This window comes from Hevea brasiliensis, unplaced genomic scaffold (assembly GCF_030052815.1).
Source record: "Hevea brasiliensis isolate MT/VB/25A 57/8 unplaced genomic scaffold, ASM3005281v1 Scaf226, whole genome shotgun sequence".
NCBI lineage: Eukaryota > Viridiplantae > Streptophyta > Magnoliopsida > Malpighiales > Euphorbiaceae > Hevea > Hevea brasiliensis.
Genome location: NW_026614725.1, coordinates 1 through 14,326, shown reverse-complemented (window position 1 = coordinate 14,326; position 14,326 = coordinate 1). Strand labels below are relative to the sequence as shown.

At 27.6% G+C, this 14,326-nt stretch overlaps 1 pseudogene; it reads left to right on the top strand.

Moving 5' to 3' along the window:
* Positions 1-746: 746 nt before the first annotated feature.
* Positions 747-4,785, top strand: LOC131176695 (beta-glucosidase 18-like; annotated as a pseudogene).
* Positions 4,786-14,326: the final 9,541 nt, after the last annotated feature.

Genomic DNA, 14,326 nt, shown 5'->3' with positions numbered 1-14,326 from the left:
AGAGTGTAATAAATTTCTTATTGAGTATCCATTTCTAATAGCCTCTATTCTTTTTAAAAATATTAAAATAAATTAAAAAAAAAATCAAATTGGTTATTAAGTGAACACAATATAATATATAGAGACCTGAAAATCAAATATAAGGATAAAGCTCCATATGTTAGCCAAAAAAAGCTCCAAAATATAAATTAAAATAAATAATATATTTCCCTAATTTTTTTGGTTTATATATATATTTTGAGGAAGACTTGTGCATCTTTTATCATTCATGAATTCTTGGACTAGTCTTCCTTCCTCTGTTAGTTGAAGGTATCTTCATGCACGATACCATTCTTTTGGCAGTTGACCAACTATTCTTTTATTTAGGAGTCAGGAAAAAAAAAAGTTATGCGGGGGCCATGTATGTAAGCAACATGCACATATTATATAAATATCTAACACTCTCTCAAATCCCAATTAAATAATTAACATAATTCTGCATAGTCATTTTATTAATCTAATCCGTTAGATTTAGCAAGATATTGACCGTCATGTTTGATCATCATATTTGACCACAATACGTGCAATTGCATTGGCAGGCGCATATCCATCAACTAGTAATTAAAAAAATATAAACAATGCCAATAAATTCTCTATATAAAGGTTCGACATCCCAGCATTAACACAAGCCAATTAAGAAGAAAGTTAAACTCTGTTATTAGTTGTGCAGCGGCAGAAGAAAAAAAGAATAGCATTAGCAGTGAAGGATGAAGAAAGCCAGTTTTGTTTTGGTTCTCTTCCTATCATCAATAGTGTTGAAGATAGATAGGCGTTCATGTTTGGATCGTGGCCAATTCCCTCCATCTTTTCTCTTTGGGACTGCAACTTCTTCTTATCAGGTAGCTATATATATGTATGATTCTCTTCTATATATATATATATGCACTGAATTAAACAAATTTATACCATTACAATCCAGCAAGCAACAGTTGCTTTGGTCTATATATATTCTACACGTAAGCAATGTAACTGTTCTGAAGGTCTGCTGGCAAAGAAGCCATCCAAAATTTCCTGCATATATAAAAATAAATAATTCCTGCATACATATGACCTAGTATTTATTTCTTTTTATATATAATTCTTGAAGGTCTGCTGGCAATGAAGCCATCCAAAATTTCCTTTTAAACTGATGAAAAATGAAGCCATTCAATGTGTTAGAAGAAAATCCCATATTTCTTTTGCAGAGTCATAATTAGCAAATTGGATGTGGATGGACGAGACAGAGGTGATGATTTTTACTATCCCAACCCCTCAAGACGGTCAGCAAATTTTGCATTAGTTTCATCGTTCTCTCTTGTCGGCGTAATGATATCTCCGGTAACAATACGCCAAAGCTTGCGACCTATCAAAAAACTTTTCATTCCTTGAATCCAAAGATTATAATTGAAACCAGTCAGAACTGTTGCAATAGGTTTTGAAATATCAGATTTCTCCATTGATAACAAGATGAAAAGAAAAAAAAATTTGTATAATAACAGGAATGAAAGAATGAACCAATAGAAAGAGAAGAGAGACTCCAGAAACTAGAAATAAAAGCTTTACGGCTCTAATATCATGTTAGAAGAAAGAATACAAGTAATGAAGGAAATGATTGTGTATTTGTCTGTGTCTTATTTACAGAGACATTATATCTATTTATACATGAGAATATGAGCTAATTTAGACAAGAATAATAATTTCTGTAATTATGCTATACAAATCTCTCATAATCATGCTAATTACTGTAATTATGTTACACAAATCTCCTATAATCATGTTAATTGCTGTAATTATGCTACACAAATCTCCTATAATCATGTTAATTGTTGTAATTATACTACACAAATCTTATAAATTCTCTCATAAAAATATAATTTTATGAGAAATTTGTAACCATCCTGGACAAACTTTCTCATAGAACATGTACTTGAGTTGCATGCAGACAATATTTCCCATACATAAATTAATTTCTACATATGCTTATTCCTGCAGATTGAAGGAGCATTCTCGGAAGGCAACAAAGGCCTCAGCAATTGGGATGTATTCACCCACTTATCTGGTACAAATATTCTCTTTTTTCTATTATTTTTATTTATATATTACCTGCCATCCTATGGAATTACTAGTTCTTGACATATAGTTGACTTTATCTAGTTTGCTATTGGTCAAATTCTCATTTTGCTATTTATCCCCTTACTTCAGGTTATTTAATTTTTCTCAACATGAAATTAGATCACTGACTAAAGTCTTATTCTAAGATTACGAGTGAACCATTAATGACCAACATCAGTCACGTGATTGTATTCGCCCTCTGAGTTTTTTTTTTTAATTTTGAAAATATTATAAATTATGTTTGTATTTTGATAGGATGACATAGAGTTGATGCATTCACTTGGAGTAAATTCATATAAATTTTCGATTTCATGGGTTAAAATCCTTCCAAGTACGTTTCATAAAAATTTTCCATTAAATATGAGTTTTTATTTCATTTCTTCATGTTTTAATTAATTTTAATCTTAATAATAGAGGGTAGATCTGGAGATGTCAATTCTGAAGGAATAGCATTTTACAATAAGCTTACTGATGCTCTTTTGCTCAAAGCTAAATACATAGCCAGCCTTATTTTATGCTACTTTAAGACTTAGATTTAAGTAATTTTGTATTATTATTATTATTATTATTATTATTATTATTATTATTATTATTATTATTATTATTATTATTATTATTATTTATACCTCTTTAATTGTATAGGAATAGAACCGGTTGTTACCTTGCATTATTTTGATGCTCCTCAAGAACTAGAAGATCGATATGGCACTTGACTAAGTTCTCAAATACAGTAAGTTTCTCCTTATTTGCTACTTTTTTTTAGATAAAAATAAAAGAAAATTTGAAAAAAAATGTGCGCGGAGGTTCTAATAATAGAAAATTATATGTTCAGCATTTGCGACAGTTGTTAATAATACGCGCAAGATTAATAAACATCTAGTCCGCCATCTTAATTTTGTTATAGGGATGATTTCGGCTACTTCGCAGATATCTGCTTTGAGGCTTTTGGGGACAGAGTCAAACATTGGATTACACTCAATGAAGCTAACATGGTGGCCCTATATGGCTACTACAGTGGAATATGGCCACCAAATCGATTCTCTTACCCTGCTGGCAAATGCAAAGCTGGGAGCTCTGAGTTAGAACCCTACATTGCTGCTCATAATATGATATTGGCGCATGCCACAGCAACTGAAATTTACCGTAAGAAGCATCAGGTATTTTATATATTAGCACATCAAATGTTGAAAAGACAATTCCTTCCCTTACCATGTTTACTTAATAAAATTATTACCTGAAATAGGAAAAACAGGGAGGAAAAATTGGCATTGTATTACATATCTATTGGTATGAGCCATTGAAAGACATTCCCGCTGATCGTGTGGCAGCTCAACGAGCTTTAGGTTTCATTGCTGCATGGTAATTACTAACTCCAATTAAAGTTTTATACTATAAAGTTATTGCTAGCTCTTAGATGAATTAATAGGAGTGCAATTCTTTTGCTGTGTGTGTAGATTTATGGATCCCATTATGTTTGGAGAGTATCCACCAGAGATGCAACAGATAGTAGGTCTAAGGCTACCAACATTTTCAGCGGAGGACAAGAGGAAACTGGCGAATAAATTAGATTTCATTGGAATCAACCATTATAGCACTCTCTATGCAAGAGATTGCTTGTTGACACCATGCAATTATCATGATGATTTACTTAAAGATACCTTTACTTATGGAACTGGAGAGAAAGACGGAGTTCTTATAGGAGAGCCGGTAAGATATGCAAAAGCTTATAATATAAATAATAAATCAAATGATAATAAAAGTATTTAACATTGCTTCTTTTTTTTTTTGTTCTTATACAGACAGCAATGCCTACCTTCTATGTTGTTCCAGATGGCAAGGAGAAGACGATCATGTACTTCAAAGATAGATACAACAACACACCTATGTACATCACAGAAACGGTATATAAGTCAATAAAGCCCAATACCATTTTTTTTAATTATCTGCAGATAACTTAACTATGTGTACAATTAGCAATTATCAAACTGAGAATTAGTAATTCAGTCTCAGGACTTAAAAAAATATGCACAACTTGCAGGATATGCACAGCCTAGTAGCAAAAACATTGAGGATATGCTTAATGACATGAACAGGTTGGAGTACATGCAGGGCTACCTCACTTCTTTGGTCTCGGCAATTAGGTAAATTCACATTTCCTTGTCTATCAATGTTCTTGAAAATCATGGGTTCTGTTTTTAGTTGAAGTGGTGACTTACGAAGGTTAATAAAAATTACAGGAATGGAGCAGATGTGAGAGCCTACTTCCATTGGTCTCTGATAGAAAATTTTAAGTGGACATATGGTTATACAATAAGTTTCGGGTTGTATCATGTAGACCACAGAACAATGCAGAGAACACCAAAAATATCAGCCAAGTGGTTCCAACATTTCCTGAAAAATGAATCTAGTTTCTTTCATGCCCAAGAATAGCAACAAAACAATATTTTGCATTCGAAATCTAGATTGTTGAAAAGCTAGATAGACAGTGTGCATATATATATATATATATACACTCATATTTATTCATTGATTTAAGTTGGTCCTGCTGTGGCATTTGCAATCCAGATTCTTGCAAAGTTAGATACAGATAGTGTTCATTCATATATTGAAGTTGTCCCCTTAGTACATGAAATTCACATGGCTATGTCACATGTACAATAGTTGTATCACATGTACAAGAATATTCAAGCTTCTATCCTTAATAAGAAATTTAGCTATACTTTATTACTTCACATTACCTATTTTTATACCAAAAATGAAATGCAAGATATATCGTTAACTATTCCTAAGTCAATAGACTACTAAAAACACCCACAATTAAAGCCTGTTTTGTAGTCAATAAAGCCTGTTTTGTGGTCAATAGAAATGCATAATAATATATAAAAAGAGTGTAATAGCATATAAAAAATATAATTTCTTATTTATTGATACAATTTTAGTAATAAATAAACATATTTAATAAATATTAATGAGAATGCTGCACTTGTTAGAAAAATCATTTAAATAATTATATGATTATATAATTAATAAAAATTTATAAATTAAATTTTTATTAAACAATAATCAGTATTTATTTATTTTTTTTATAAATCATATATTTTTTAATTTTAAATAATTAGAAAAAATTAACAAAAAAAAAGGCACATATCACACCCAAGTTAGCATATTCCATCTGTACTCAATCTAGCACCTAAAACATTAACTGAAAAAAAAAATTAGTACAAAGACATAAAAATACAAAATAAGACATAAAAAAAACTTGAAACTTTATTTATTTTTTTCATTTTCCATTATTTTTTATTATATATATATATTAACTGTGTAATATTTAATTATTATTATTTTCACTTTTAAAATATTTTTTTACTTGAATTTCATAAAATTATTATTATCATTACTATTATTATCTTTTATTATTAACATTATGATTTTTAAGTTTAATTTTTTTAAAAAACATTGAGGGACCAATTGTCCCTTATATATAAATTATTATAACAAGCACGCAAATCTAAGGTGCACACACAAATAGCACAATCACACAGTATTGAAAAGAGAAGAAGAATAATGCAGGATTTAACGTGGTTCAATCACAAGGTTTACATCCACGGGCAAGACAAGAGAAAAAAGTTTCACAATGATGAAAAGAGCAAGATACAATTAATCAGAACTTTCAAACCCTAACCCTAGTGTGTTTTCCGAATATCTTACAACTCTACCGTAAATGGTAGAATATTACAATATTTATACTAGTCTATACTGCAGGGGCGTTGCCCCCACACTCCTAAGGAGACCAGTGGTGGGCTACAGGCCCAGGCCCATTGGCTCGTGCCCTCCGCTACCATCACAAATCTCATATTTTATCCCAATCGGGTTACAGCACGAAAATTTTGGATCGGGTCACAATTCAGGTCCATGAAAAATATATTCAAAATCCAAGTCATAAAAATAACAATTCTTCCCCTTGGCTCGAATTCCCTTTATCGTCAACAAAATAACCATAAAACACTCTATCTTGCCATATGCCCTCGCAAGGGCATTACTGAGCATTACAAACACCAATCAAGTCTAGGCAATGCCTAAACTTGCTGACTGTGACTCTCTTGGTTATCATATTTGTTGGATTATCATGTGTAGTGACTTTCTGCACAGCTATAGTCTCTTAATGAAGTGATATCTGACATCAATGTGCTTAGTTTGCTCATGGTACATCTGATTCTTTGTGATATGTATTGCACTCTGGCTGTCACAAAACACTGTTGCCTTATTTTGTATCAACCCAAGATCACCCATCAAACCTTGTAACCATAAAACTTCCCTTACTGAGTCTGCTAAGGCCATATATTTAGCCTCTGTGGTAGACAAAGTAATTGCAGCTTGCAATGTTGCCTTCCAACTGATAGCACTTATAGATAGAGTAAACAAATAACCTATTAAAGATCTCCTCTTGTCTAAGTCCCCTGCAAAAACTGAATCCACATAGCCAACAACTAAATCACTCATCTTAGCCTTATCAAATGTCAGACCAACATCTATAGTACCCTTCAAATATCTCAAAATCCATTTCACTGCCTGCCAATGCTCTTTCCCAGGACACGCCATGTATCTACTCATTTCACGCCATTTATTTTTCTTTTTTATTATCATTATTATTTACATTACTACATTAACTTTTATGATTAAAATTATTGTTTTCTTGAAAATTTAATTTTTAAAAACTAAGATATTTTATAATTATATGTAATATTTAAAAATTATTTATATTTTTTTATAAATTCATTTATGCAAAAATATTATTTCTTACAGTCACCTTCCATAATAATAATAAATAATAAATAATTTAAAAGGTAACAATAATAATAATAATAATAATAATAATAATAATAATAATAATAATAATAATAATAATAATAATAATTGTAACACCCCATACCCGTTTACAGTGTAGCTGAGCGAGGTGTGTCACACTTGGTGCCGGAGCACCCTAACTTATCTTACTTTATTTCTTCATAGTTTTTGAATTCGTTTAATTTAATATCAATTATTTTTTAATGAAGAAACTAATGGAGTTTTCCCTATTTTATTATCGTTTGACGTGTTTTACTATTCACCTGTTTGAAATTTTTAATAATATTTTAAAATAAAAATCTCATCATTTCATGCATTATCTATATATTTCAATTCCGTATTCAAATCCATACAATTCCATTCATATCCATTTCTATACATTCCCATTCATGCTCAACTCATATATAAAAATTTTCAATCTTCATTAATTTACATGATATATAATTTAATCACATATGAATTAACCGATTTATTAATTTACAACACATACCTATTAATTATATTTTTATAATTTACATTACAATACTATAACTAAGCATTTTATACAACATACAAATTATGACCTATATGGGCCCTATCTACATGCATTGCTGAAGAGGTGACAACCTTGAATACTTCAGATAGTTCTGCAGATCAGAACTTCAAAATCTCTGTTTAATATTCACTGGGCTTTACCTTCAGTAACTGCCTAAGGAAATAAATCCATTGCGCTAAGCATTGCTGCTTAGTGGTGCAATAATATAACAAGAAAATAATATATAATAAAAAAAGAAATGGATCAAAATTTGGATAATCTGGAATTTAATCTAATTTTATATAAAATTTCTAGCATTAACTATCCTTTGTTCTAATTTATTCCTCTTCAAAAGGGCTCAATTCTTTCATAATAATTCAATATTCTTACTCATTTATTTAATTGCTAATATTCTTAACTTATTTCAATAAATTTCACTGCCCAAGTAACCTATGACAGGCTGACTAAACTGGATAACGGGTCGTTGATTCATGCATTTTGCATAGTCATTTAGGTTTAATTTCATGGCCATTTTATTTGATTGTTAGTCACTTTTAGCTAATTTCATTAGTTATTTAGATAGTTTTTCATGATTGCCAATTTTTGGATTAATTTGTAATTTTACTTTGTTTTGTAAGTAAAATGGTGTTTTTGAGGGACTAAAAAGAAATTTTGCCATTGAGGAGTGATTTCTATAGCCAAAGATGTCAAAAACAAGTTTCAAGGTTGAAGTATGCATTGGCCAAATTGTGCATAATTTGCCGCATAAGTTGTGCAGCTCTGCACAGGGAGAAAAAAACAAAAGAAAAGGAGCAGCAGCAGAAGAGTCAAAAAGGGAAGCAAAAACGTCACCCCTCCATTTCTAGACAGATGTAGAGTTTTCTTTCCTTTCTTGCATATTTTCTACCTTTCTTGTATTGGGTTTCTTGGTTCTTAGCTTAGATTAAAGATTTATTTCTATATTAACTCAGAATTTCTTGTAAATATTATTGATAGTGAGTAGTTTTCATTAGATTCTGGAGTGGGATGTAATATTTGAGATTTTTTGTGGATTTTGATTGGGTAATCCATATTTTGTGATTTTAATGAGTTTTATTCATTTCTTGTGTGCTCAATGACGTGCTTAGTGTAGGATCCCATTAAGTGTTATTCTTAATCCATGGTTGAAGCACGGAAAGGAGAAAGCCTTATGATAGATAATCAAGAAATTAGACTTAATTAACTTAGATCTAAAAATAGACTAAGGATTAAGAGGATTTATAGATTAATTAAGGAACTTAATGGGTCTTGATTAATTTTAACTCCACGAAAGTAGGATTAGATTGATTAAGGCACTCTTTGTCCCACTCGAAAAGGTATTTAAAGGATTTAGGAATTAATCTCCTTAAAATCCGTAAGTTCTATAAGATTGGATAATCAATTTAAAAATTTCAAAATAGCTTGAATATGAACTCTCGAACTTCGGAATCGCCCTTTTTATCATTGTTAATTTCTAATTGAATTTAATTACTTGCCCTTTTAAATCTTACCACATTTCAATTTGCTTATTTTAATTTGATGCAAATTTAGTTAAATCATTACATTGTTGAATAGATTATTAATTTTATACATATAGAATTCACACTTCAATATCTATCAATTTATTACTTTAATTTCAAAAATAGTTCAAATTAGTCAGAATTTTTATATAAAAAATTCAATCATTAACACAACTCCTCGTGGGAACGATATCTTTTCTATATTACTTGTACGACCCGTACACTTGCGGTTGGGCCACATCAAGTTTTTGGCACCATTACCGGGGAGTTGTTTGTTTAAATTGAATTCTTGATTATTTTAGTTGTTTATAGTTTTATCTTTGTTATGTTTTCATTTTGTGTTTGTTTGTTCTTTTTAGGTACTCTTAATCTTTTATGAGAAGAGCTAGAAGCACAAGTGACACATCCTTATTGTTTAATCCTGAAATTGAGAAATTTTGTAGAGCCAACAAGAAAGAAACCAGAAAAAAGAAAGAAGCCTTGAGAGAAACTGAAATTAAAGCAGACATGGCTGATGAAAGAATTAGAATTGGTGGTGGTAATGCTGGAAATGATCGAAACAATGAAAATGTAGCCCAAGGTGAAGAGGTTGTAAATGATAATGTGCCTAGGGGAAGTATGATGGATCATGCTTTTCCTCGTTTTGATGACTTGAGAGAGAGTATAGCAAGATCAAGAATTGATGCAAATAGCTACAAAATGGATTTTGGGGTTCTTCAAATGATTCAAAATTCCCAATTTGGGGGACATCCTTCTGAAAATCCACACACACATCTAAAGAAGTTTGCTATGATTTGTGATATGCAAAAACAATCTGGAGTATCTAATAATGCAACAAGATTGAAGCTATTGTCTGGGGTGATTTGAAGTCTCATGTAACTGAGATCTCCCATTTCCATTCCTCAATAACCCATCAAGCCAACATGCAATCTATTCTTCATTTTTTCACTGAAAAGAACATCGGCCTAGCATCTTAATGCTTCTTCTTCTTGCCTAGATAAATATGACAATCTTGAGATTAACCAATACTGTGATTCCCCCAAAAAAATGCATATTGCCACTCTCTATTGTCAATTTTGGAGAGAAATAAAGTAGTACCTTTGTGTATGTAGGCATTGAAATCGATATGATATTTAGCTAAAAAATCTGTAGAAGTTGTCTTGCAAAGAAGCTCATAAGAGGGGCCATCGGCTGCTAGCTCTTAACGAGGAAATATGAAGAAATTGAGCTTGATTAATGAGAGATTTTGACTAAGTAACCAAAACAACATTCAAAAAGAGGGAGGAAAGGAAGGAGAGAACACCGACGGATGAGCAATGGAGTGGCGTTTAATTGGGAAAATGATTAAAAAATCTCAGCAATTTCTCATAAAAAGAAATTATCCCATAAAAGAAATTAATTTTTATTTTTTTTTTTTTAAAGAAAGGTTTATCTTTTATTCCCTTTAAAATATCTACTCCAAATTGGAATCATGGGATATTTGAATCATCTTGAGAAGTTAATGATAGAAATTTATTTAAAAGATATCTAATTATTAAAGGTAATACCTATCTACTAATTTTTAATTTTTTTTTTAAATCAATATTAAATTTTTTCTATATTTTCTAAATAGTTGTAATATATAATTATTATATAATTTAATTTTTTAAATACAATCTTTAATTAATTTTATCTTTTAAATTTAAATAATGAAAAATTATTAATTACTAAATATATTATCCATTATTATTTTCCTAATTTTTAATTTAAAAACATAAATGACAGTAAAATCGAGACTCAGTAATTTTTAGTACTGTATTAAATATGAGTTTATTATATTTAATTTAGAGTTAATTATCCACTAATTTCTCCCTTAAAAATATAAGTTGGCATAATACTGTTTTTGTATCCAATGATGTTATTAATACTTAAACAAGACCATGAAAAGTCAACGTTATATACTGTGCTAATTGCATGTGTTAAAGATTTTACGAATTAAATTTTCAATGCAATTTTTGATATCGCAATTGATTATTTTATTAAATTGTTAAATTGTAATAAATTAAGATTTTCTTTCCTTTTTATTTAATTGATGGGTTCATCATATGAAATTAAAGTATGATATATCAAAAATTAATACTCAATGAAAAATTAAATACATTTTATATTGGATTATAGCAGCTCACAAATGAATTTATTAATTTAAATTAATTGATTAATTTAAAAAAAAAGTAAAATAAAATAATCTAAATAGTAAAAAGAGTAAATATGGAAAACTGGTTAGATATCAAATATAATGGCTGATTGTTTTATTAAATTAGTATATTGTAATAATAAATTAAGATTTTCTTTCATTTTTATTTAATTAATGGATTCATTATAAAAAAATTAAGTATGATATGTCAAAAATTAATACTCAAAATAAATAATTAAATATATTTTATAAAAATACATAATGTGGGCGATCGTCATTTATGGTTGTATTTTGTGAAATACAACATATTTTTTTTTATTTTGAGCTGTTTCTTTTAGACACGTGATTTCATTTTCTTTGAAAATTTTCAATATTTTTCAGATGTCATTCACAAAAGCCATCCTTGGCAATTACTCATTTTGCAATTATTTGAATTGTATATACTTTTTAATTATAAGTTATTGTTTAATACATATTCAATTTTGAATTGAGCATTTATTTTATTTATATTTAATTATATGATATATATAATTTTCAAATTTATGAATTATTAATGAAATAATAAAGAGTTCATAATTGCTACATAAATTTTAATTATCAATCATAAATTTTATTTATGTTCAAATATATATATATGCACACACACACACAAAACAGATAAGTATTTCTGTGATATTATCATTATTATTTACATTACTAAATTAACCTTTATGATTAAAATTATTGTTTTCTTGAAAATTTAATTTTTAAAAATTAAGATATTTTATAATTATATGTAATATTTAAAAATTATTTATATTTTTTTATAAATTCATTTATGAAAAAATATTATTTCTTACAGTCACCTTCCATAATAAGAATAACTAACAAATAAATTAAAAGGTAATAATAATAATAATAATAATAATAATAATAATAATAATAATAATAATAATAATAATAATAAAAGGTTATTAATGACCATTAATTTAAAGAAAATTGACAATTAATTTATGATTTCACATTCTTAAAATCAATACATATTGTAACCTGTGTAATTAATTAATAAAACACAATAATTATTTTTGTCATAATATTGATTGTCATTCAATTATCATAATTATTGATATTGTTTAAAATGAAAGTAATTTAGCTTAACACTATAATTATAGCTAAAATTTACAAAATATATAGCCATATTTATTCAATTAAATTTAAATATTTTTAGGATTATTTATTTACTAATCATTATGATGACACTTTTATATTTGTTAATCTTTTTCATTTGTTTATTTTTATGAATGATGATATATTTAAATTATATATATTAACTAATTTTATTGAACATATGAATATTAAAAATAAAGTATTAAAATAAGAGTAGTATAGTCGCATTCTATAAATATTGGTAATCAAATTATAAAAAAAAATATTAAATAATTTTAATAAAAAGTAAAATAGTAAAATTCAATTTAGATTTATAGAAAGTTAATTTTTATTGAATTTGTACATAGTACAAATATTTAGTTAGATATGTTGCGAAAAATAAAATATATCATTATTATTGACATTACTATCTTAATTTTTATTATTTAAATTATTATTTTCTTAAAAAATTTATTTTTAAAAATTGAAGCCTTTGCTATTAAATGCATTATTGAAAAATATTTATATTTTTTATAAATTTATTTATACAAAAATGTTATATATTAATTTATACTTCACTTTTATATTTTATTTTTAATTAATAAAATATTTTTCTTTTTATAAAAAATAAATTACTGTAATTTATTTCATCTTAATTAAATAATAAATACAAACTTTATATCATTTTACCATTTCAAATTTGATTTCACTTTTGAAGAGAATTTTGCATCATTATTATAATATTATCTATTTAAATATCTCCTATATTAAATCAATTTACATATGATTGATGTATGGGCTAAAATCTTCCAAAAAGTTTACCATGTGGCATTCTAAGAGAAAAGCTTGCCATGTAGGATTATAAGTGGCAATTTATTTATAAAACATAATTAGTTTAGTTTCATTAAATTTTCTCTATTTTTTATTATAATTATTTAATTGCTTTCAATTATGATAAAATTATAAATTCTCTAATTATAAAATATAATTAATTTCATTTAATTAAATTTTCTCTATTTTTTATTATAAGTATTCAATTACTTTCAATTATGATAAAATTATTAGTTCTGTAATTAGAAAAAATTGTTTTCTCATGTTTTATTCTTAAATTTTTTCTCCAATTTGCTTTATTTTTATTTTTTTATTCAAAATTTATTAGTCTTAACTATAAAAAATTATTTATATTTCTATTTATTCTTGATATTTTATAATATTATAAAGAGTTCGTTGAATCCTGAAAAATAGTAACTTATACCAGAATTATTTAAGGATAGTGTAACTACACCTCAAACTAATATTTTAATTATCTATCATTTTATTATTTTTTTAACAAAATTGTCATGATCCGATTCCATGGGCCAAACTGGCACTAGGGCCTGGGTTGACATAAAACTCTCAAAGCCCATAATAAATCTTACTATGCCCAAACCCATAACCAGGTCCAAAATTAAGGCCCAACATGCAAATAGTAAAATAAAATAAAATATTATATCTTCCAGGTCAATCCAATCCGATAACCATCAGAAACTAAAGTTAGGAGAGCCTAGCTCAACCTTGATGCCATAATGCATAAATTATTTAATATTATAATAATTTTTCATTAATTAATATCATAAATACATAACCCAATATTACAGTAGAGTTCTAGTTACTAAACAAATAAATAAATAAGCACAAGAAACTATTAAACTAAGAAGCACAAGCTGCAGTGGAAAATGTATGTTAAACTCAAAGAAATTAACTCGCTCCTCCTGTAACATGAGAAAAAATATTGAATAGGAATGAGAGTTCGACTCAGAAAGTTTAGATATTGATTATAGATGTAATTTCTATAACTATCTAAAACTAGTGCAATCCTATCATGAAATGCACATCCATCACATATAACAAATAATTCACTCAATATTCACATAGAAGTTAATTTGGAGCTACTCACACATCCAGTGTATCACATCAATATATACATATAGGAGCTTATCCCGTATACAGATTTATCAGCGA